The sequence below is a fragment of the Nicotiana attenuata genome, unplaced genomic scaffold (genome assembly GCF_001879085.1).
Source record: "Nicotiana attenuata strain UT unplaced genomic scaffold, NIATTr2, whole genome shotgun sequence".
Classification (NCBI taxonomy): domain Eukaryota; kingdom Viridiplantae; phylum Streptophyta; class Magnoliopsida; order Solanales; family Solanaceae; genus Nicotiana; species Nicotiana attenuata.
Window position 1 is genome coordinate 36,587 of NW_017675142.1, and position 8,813 is coordinate 45,399.

General features: G+C 33.3%; 1 long non-coding RNA gene across 1 annotated transcript; it reads left to right on the plus strand.

The window, feature by feature from the left end:
* The first annotated feature begins 6,654 nt into the window (after positions 1 to 6,654).
* Positions 6,655 to 8,434, plus strand: LOC109219728. Its single transcript, XR_002066980.1, has 3 exons — positions 6,655 to 6,737; positions 7,284 to 7,443; positions 8,123 to 8,434. It is a non-coding gene; the product is annotated as an uncharacterized LOC109219728 (long non-coding RNA).
* The last annotated feature ends 379 nt before the right edge of the window (positions 8,435 to 8,813 follow it).

Below are 8,813 nucleotides of genomic sequence, written 5' to 3' on the forward strand. Positions count from 1 at the left end.
CAAAATCAAATCAAATTAATCAAATCTTCGAAGTGTTTCTCTGCGTCTCTGTTGGGGTTAGCGAAATAGAAGAAAGGCTCAAAGATGGAGGAAGATTTGAAAATGGAGGCAGTAAGCTAAGTTGAATTAGACGATGAACACAGAAGACTTCCTCAATCGATCAATCAACAATTCTCAATTGTAAATTTATGGGGTAGCTATATGAATCTTCTGTAACCTCCGGCTCCATTTTGTCTATATTATTTCAATATTAAATAAATTGTCTTTTTAGGCAATTTAGAGGTTCTTTAAAGGTAGAGATTCTTCAAGTGTCACACTTATCCGGCATTGACACACAAGTTCTTGACCAAACTAGGAAAGAACTTGGTTAACAAACATCTGACCCAATATAAGTGTGACAGTGTGGGTGCAATTGTAGTTTATTTGTAGTTTTTTGTAGATGAAGAGCAAATTGTAGAAATGTAACATCCACAATTAATCTGCAAATTGTCTACAAAATTTTCCAAAACTACAAATTAACTACATTTAACCTACATTATAACTACAATCTGGAAACAATTTACACATGAAAGTTCTTCAAGTTGGAATTGGCCACAGCTACATTTCTTGTTTTCTAGACACACAATGTACCGCTTCACACCATCCAACACAGTATGTATATGATCTGTTGAAGCCCTCACCTACATTTTCAGAACAAACACAAAGAAAAAAAATTTACAATATTAAAAATATAGTATCTACAATATATCTACATTTTATCTATAATTTATCTACAAATTAACTACAAACTATAAGTAAACTACAATTTGCCTACAATTTATCTACAATCTGGAGACACTGTATATTAAAATATTTTTTTCCTGCACCAAATAAAGAAATTGTAGTCAAATTGTAGGTATATGTAGTAAATTTGTAGATAATATTATAAAACTAAGAAGACCTATTGCTGTTATCTTTTTCTTCTCATTTTTGTTGTTGTTTACAAGCTTTAAGTTATTGTCATTGATCTGCCTTTGAACTCTCCACTTTATGTCCATTTAATTGGTGCTTGTTTTTTTGAATCAGATGTGACATCATGCTAGCTGCATCTTGAGGAAAGCAAAGCAGATAAAATCGTATGCCATTTTCTTTTCTAGAAAAATGCAGTTAAGATGTGGTTTAGCGATACTAGAAAGGACTTTAATTATTGACTTCATTTTGATCTTAGCCTTGAAGATGTTGAAGGGGTTGATCAGTTGCAGTGGGAGGATCAGTAGAAGATAAGGGTATATGTAGAGGGTGGTGGATCAGGATCCTCAAACACCCCTAATCCTGCTGCAACGGAACTTGGTATTGAAGTCTCTCAAACCTCCCATGATAGAAGAAACGACGAAGAACAGATTTTTTCAACTTTGAGTTGTTGAAACTCGAAAATTTGAATTGTTCGTTCTTTTTTTTTCGAGAATTTGAATTGTAGTTCTGGAGAAAAATACGCAGATGAGAAATCTCCTTTCCCTTTTTAAAAATTGAATTTAATGTAGAATCAATTAACACCAAGATTCTCTCCTTAATTTTATGGAATATTCTGCCCTTTTAATGCCTAATAGTCGAATGGTACAAAATTTGTAGGCAAAACGTAGACTGGGCGGGTAATTGACAAACAATGCACATTTTTGGTAATAAGGTTTCATATATGGTATAGTTAGGAAAAAATGCATTCCTATACCACATAGGAAACCTTTTTACCCTCCATGTTTAAGGTTTGATTTAATTACAAACCCGTATACCAAATTACCAATCCTATACTATACTTAATTAAAGGTCTAATTAATGGGCAGTTTTTACTCCTTAATTAAAGGTATCCATATATCCCACGTTTCTCTCTCCCCTTAATTCCTAAGATCTGACCAGCGCCGTAAAAATCCCTTGCATTTAAACAGATGGAAGTAATCTCTCACTCCGGCAAATACCAAATACCAGCGGCAAAATCAAATCAAATTAATCAAATCTTCGAAGTGTTTCTCTGCGTCTCTGTTGGGGTTAGGGAAGTAGAAGAAAGGCTCAAAGATGGAGGAAGATTTGAAAATGGAGGCAGTAAGCGAAGTTGAATTAGACGATGAACATAGAAGACTTCCTCAATCGATCAATCAACAATTCTCAATTGTAAATTTATGGGGTAGCCATATGAATCTTCTGTAACCTCCGGCTCCATTTTGTCTATATTATTTCAATATTAAATAAATTGTCTTTTTAGGCAGTTTAGAGGTTCTTTAAAGGTAGAGATTCTTCAAGTGTCACACTTATCCGGCATTGATACACAAGTTCTTAACCAAACTAGGAAAAAACTTGGTTAACAAACATCTGACCCAATATAAGTGTGACAGTGTGGGTGCAATTATAGTTTATTTGTAGTTTTTATAGAAATTTTGTAGATGAAAAGCAAATTGTAGAAATGTGACATCCATAATTAATCTGCAAATTGTCTACAAAATTTTACAAAAACTACAAATTAACTACATTTAACCTACATTATAACTACAATCTGGAAACAATTTACACATGGAAGTTCTTCAAGTTGGAATTGGCCACAGCTATATTTCTTGTTTTCTAGACACACAATGTACCGCTTCACACCATCCAACACAGTATGTATATGATCTGTTGAAGCCCTCACCTACATTTTCAGAACAAACACAAAGAAAAAAAAATTACAATATTAAAAATATAGTATCTACAATATATCTACAATTTATCTACAAATTAACTACAAACTATAAGTAAACTACAATTTGCCTACAATTTATCTACAATCTGGAGACACTGTATATTAAAATATTTTTTTCCTGCACCAAATAAAGAAATTGTAGTCAAATTGTAGATATATGTAGTAAATTTGTAGATAATATTATAAAACTAAGAAGACCTATTGTTGTTATTTTTTTCTTCTCATTTTTGTTGTTGTTTACAAGCTTTAAGTTATTGTCGTTGATCTGCCTTTGAACTCTCCACTTTATGTCCATTTAATTGGTGCTTGTTTTTTTGAATCAGATGTGACATCATGCTAGCTGCATCTTGAGGAAAGCAAAGCAGATAAAATCGTATGCCATTTTCTTTTCTAGAAAAATGCAGTTACGATGTGGTTTAGCGATACTAGAAAGGACTTTAATTATTGACTTCATTTTGATCTTAGCCTTGAAGATGTTGAAGGGGTTGATCAGTTGCGGTGGGAGGATCAGTAGAAGATAAGGGTATATGTAGAGGGCGGTGGATCAGGATCCTCAAACACCCCTAATCCTGCTGCAACGGAACTTGGTATTGAAGTCTCTCAAACCTCCGTGATAGAAGAAACGACGAAGAACAGATTTTTTCAACTTTGAGTTATTGAAACTCGAAAATTTGAATTGTTCGTTCTTTTTTTTTTCTCGAGAATTTGAATTGTAGTTCTGGAGAAAAATACGCAGATGAGAAATCTCCTTTCCCTTTTTAAAAATTAAATTTAATGTAGAATCAATTAACACCAAGATTCTCTCCTTAATTTTAGGAAATATTCTGCCCTTTTAATGCTTAATAGTCGAATGGTACAAAATTTGTAGACAAAACGTGGACTGGGCGGGTAATTAACAAACAATGCACATTTTTGGTAATAAGGTTTCATATATGGTATAGTTAGGAAAAAATCCCTTCATTCTAAGGCCTCATTTGTTTGCACTTAATGGAGGTTTGAATCTTAATCATTCAGATCTCAGATATTAAGTGCGTTTATTTTTGAAATCTGAATCTTAATTATTCAGATCTTAATCATTAAGTGTGTTTATTTTTTTTACTTCACAACCATTTAGGGTCTGAATAGGTCCGTATGATTAAGATCTATAACAGAGACTTAATTTAATTAAGATGCTATCACATATTCATTATTAACTGCCGCCACCGCCTACCATTATCAACTACCACCATGTCACCACCACCACCACCACCACGCCACCATCATCCTCAATCATAGCCGCCACCATTATCAACCATCACCACCCACTATCCCCACCACTCCGACCACCATCATTCTCACCCACAATCAACACTCATCCACCTCAACTACCACAACTGACCACCCCATCACCATCAACAACCACAGCCGGTACTGCCCATCTTATAACCTACCACCACCCACCCACCACCTTCCTGAGTCACAACTATTACCACCACCTGCCATTATTAACTATCACCACCCACCACCACCATCCTCAATCATAATCGCCACCACTACCAATCACTACTAGCTACTAGCATGAACCACCATCATCAACCAAAACTACCACCAACCACCGCCTCTAGTCGACATTCACTCGTTAACCATCACCACCAACAACTATCATATTTTAAAAAAATATATATTTTATTGATAGAATATTAGATTAGTTAGTATTTCATTTGAATTTTATGTTTATTAATTTTCAAATAAAGATAAATTTTAACATTCAGATGTTAAAAATCAAACAGTCTTAATTATTTCTATTCAGATCTTAATACACATCTTAATATATTCAGATGTGTATTCAGATTCAGATGTCTTAATCTTAATACACATCTTGATATTCAGATGTGTATTTAGATTCAGACGTCTTAATCTTAAAAAAAATAAATGAGGCCTAAGTGGGCGTTTGGACATAAGAATTGTAAAATTTCGAAAAGAAGTAAAAAAAAAAAAATCAAGTGGAAATGGTATTTGAAAATTAGAGTTGTGTTTGGACATGAATATAATTTTTGATTATTTTTGAATTTTTGTGAGTGATGTGAAAGAAAATTTTGAAAACAGCTTTTAGAGTTTTTAAATTTATTCGAAAAATTTTATAACTTATTTTCAAGTGAAAATTGAAAACTTTATGGCCAAACAGCTGATTTGGAAATAAATGAAAAATTTTCGAAAAAAAGTAAAAAATTCTTTATGTCCAAACAGCCAGTCAGCCACTGCCGGCTTTAGGGTAAAGCCTGCCCCCAAATTTCGGGGCCCCATTTTTTATCATTAATAGGTTAATAAATTATTTTCTGTGGGTGTGGAAAATAATGAGTACTTTTAAGTAGAAAAAGTAGATTTTTTTACTATATAAAAGGAAAATTAACTTTTTGAGTAAAATTTTACTAGTAAATAACTCTTCTAAGTTCTAATCCTCTTACTGTGAACAAAATATAGGGAAATCATTATATTTCACTTCTTATCTTTTTTATTTAATTAGAAAATATGTAGATTATATTATATACTATTTACTCTCTTTCTTGGTTTGTCCAAGAGTTAATCTCTTACATAACATTTGTATATTTTTTTTTCTTGATTTCCAAGTCCAAGTCTGACAAGTTATATTAATATTATTTTCTGAAAAATCATAGCTTAAGAGTACTTTCATAAAATATATTGCACACTTTTTTTTCTTACGTTTCAAGCATTGCGAAGAGTTATTGAAGCAGTAAAAGATATTTTGGAATTTAATCATCATTTTTCTTGAATTGGATTCTATTTTTCTACCTTCAAGTGTTATTTTTATCTAATATTTGTTACTCCTATTATTTTAATTTCAAATTTATGTATTAAAATAAATATGTCAACTAGAGATATGAATTAGGTTGTTCAAAACTTAAAAAAGAAAAAAAGTTAAAACTATAACACAGTCCCAAAAAGGATTATTAGGAGAAATGATTGTAAATAATTCTTACGTAAAAATTTTGCATCTCAAAACATGAGGAAATTAACTAGACTTCAAATAGGTATTTTATACAGGTAAAAACTTACCCGCACCGGGTGTTTACACCAAACCAATAGATACATTACATCTTGCATATGAACTTCAATCATTTAACCATGGTAAATTATATCCATTCTCATCTAATTAAATTAATTAACTATGGTGAGTTAATATAGTTTGGTATAAACACCCGGTGTGGGTAAGTATTTACCATTTTATACATATATAATTTAAGGCCCTCATCAATGTTGGCTTTAGGCCGCAAAAATTGTTGAGCCGCCCTGTATCCAGCTTGAGGGGTTCACGTGAACCCATACTCATTTCCCTAAATCCTGTATAATAACGTTATATTTCTTCAAAATTACTTAAACATATGTGTGTGTACCCATGCTCATAAATTCTTATGGTGTAATTATTATTGGGTGCACCTTTACAAGTGAAATTGGCGGTTCAGAACCCAATCCGAACGGTCTTGTGTTCAACATGGAGTATAAATATATGTGAAATTTACTATAACTTAATTTTGAACCTACAATTTTAAAAGTGTAGTGGATTTATGGTAAGACACTAAAGTTAAACCCGTCAAATATAAATTCTAGATATACCTCTTTACAACAGTGTGCCCATCCTCTTGAAATCCTGGATCCGCCTCTGATAAGACGTATACAGCCAGCTGGTTCCTAATTTTTTTCACTAACCTAACAATAATTTCGTTTTTCTTATAAAAAAGGTTTTTTTTCTTCCGTAAAAAAGTAAAATAAGCGGGAAAAAGCCCACAAAAAGTCGGCCGAGGATCACGTTTCGCCAAGATTAACCACTCCGTTAAGGTAAAACCATTCAATAAGCATATATTGACTTTATTAATCTATATATATATATATATATATATATATATAAATATATGTATATATAGTTAGATATTGACACGGTGTAATTGTTTTCAGGTACTATTGCAAAAGGAGCTGCCCTTTTACATCAAGAAGGAGCCAGGGAAGTTTATGCATGCACCACTCATGCGGTTTTCAGGTACTTATGGTTCATCAATTTTGGGCTTGCATATCTTAATGAAAAGACTTTCCCTTCCATATCGTCATTATTAGCCTGAAATTGCTTAATCACATCTGTTTCAGTAAGTGGTGATGAACGCATGTACACTATAAATCCCGATACAATAAGTTATTGGTCTATTCTCAGAACTGCATCAATTTGCTAATGGAAATCCTTTGGCACAAAAATAAATAGGGAAGGGGGAAAAAGAATGCCCATCCCAATCCTTCGATTGTAATTAAATCACTAGGGCACTAGAGCAATGTTTGCATTGTATCCTTCAAGATAAGACTTTGGATGTCGAGATGCTAGGCTGCCCAACTTGTGGGTGAACTTTGCATGATACCTTTTTTGATAAGGGTGGTGTGCGTCCCTTGATTATTCCATCGGATACCTGCTACCTCCCACCAGTACAGGTACCTGGTAACTCTGTCCGCCAAGGCTTAGGCGAATGGGAAGATACACCTACTGTTTTTGTTGCCTTTGCTGGGATCTGAAGCCTGGATCTTAATCTATGTTTTGCAGCCCTCCTGCGATAGAGAGGTTGTCGAGTGGACTGTTTCAGGAGGTAATTATCACAAATACCATTCCGGTGGCAGAACAAAACTATTTTCCCCAGCTGACCATCTTGTCTGTTGCAAACCTCTTGGGCGAAACGATTTGGCGTGTCCATGATGACTGTGCAGTAAGTTTGAGCTTCTCTTTTAAGATGAACTAGTTAAACAATGGTTTGATAACCCTTATCTGTCCTGTTCCATTAGTTATCCTTTTCCTTCCTATTTTGAATTGCGGGATAATATGGCGTTATGTCATCGGATTTGTTTAAAATAGTACAAGGTAGAGCAAGCGAAGTTTCATTCCTTTTTCCTTTCTACTAACTAGAAGAGCAAAGCTATCATGGCATTGTTAAATGACATGGAGAAAAAATCACACCTTTTTTTTCATTATTAAAGTTCTATAAGTCTTGCAACACCTTGATTTAAGCTGCACTCTTTTATGATTCTTATGTGATTTTTTAATTGCTTCTGGAAATAACTTAGGAACTCCACAGATTTACGAGATTTAGGCAGTGGTTTAACGAGTGAGGAAACTTAAATAACACTAATAGTAATCAGCTCCTTAAAGTTTAAAGCTTTATACATACAATTCTACTTCTTTTACATGCGAATACTAACACCAGTTAGATTTGGGGTCTCCCTTTTTAAATTATACAGTTTTAACATCTATCAAATATTTCTATTAGCTAGGAAGGTAATTCAGTTTCACGATTTAATGGTAATAGTGTCTATAGCAATCCTTGAGGAGAATGTTGAGTATGTGTCTTAGCTAACCTTGCCACTCTTCTGTCTGTCTATACTTGTCAGGGCGGCTTTGAGCCTTACTCCGGCTTGGGAATTGATTAGTCCTTCCTGTTCATTGCTTGTTTTGACACTGTTATCTGGATCTTGAAGCAGAATTTTATTGTTGTCTGGAACTTGAAGCAGTATTTTTACTGTTGTCTGGAACTTGAAGCAGTATGTAAATCCACCAAAATTTTCGTCCAGTAACAAAGAGCATTTTCTGTTGTACAAATATTTTGTGCGGAATGTTACGTTGTAAATCTTTCAATCAGTGACTTGGATCCATGTAGTAGATGAGTTTTTTGATTAATATGAAGCTTACTTGAATTGCTATTATGGAGTGGAGCGTCATGAATAGCATCTTGCCAGAAGTACTGAGCAATAATAGCATCATTAGTCCCATCTTGTCAAAATTACTGAGCAAATTAAGGTTTGAAACGTGCCCCGAACAAGTTTACCTTTTCTGTGCCGCACAAGTTCTTTTCCACTTGTATTTGTAGAAGCCGAGTCGGAATTCAGTTAAATATAGAAAGGATTCTGGAAACATATCCAGAGCAATAGAGTTTTGAATAGAAAAAATGATTGCAGGAAGAAAACAATGCAAAATGCCTAAGGATTTATGTATGAAGGTTCTAGTATCCGCAGAAGAAAAAAGGTAAAAAAAAAAAAAAAAAAAAAAAAAAAAAAAAAAAAAAAAAAAAAAAAAAAAAAAAAA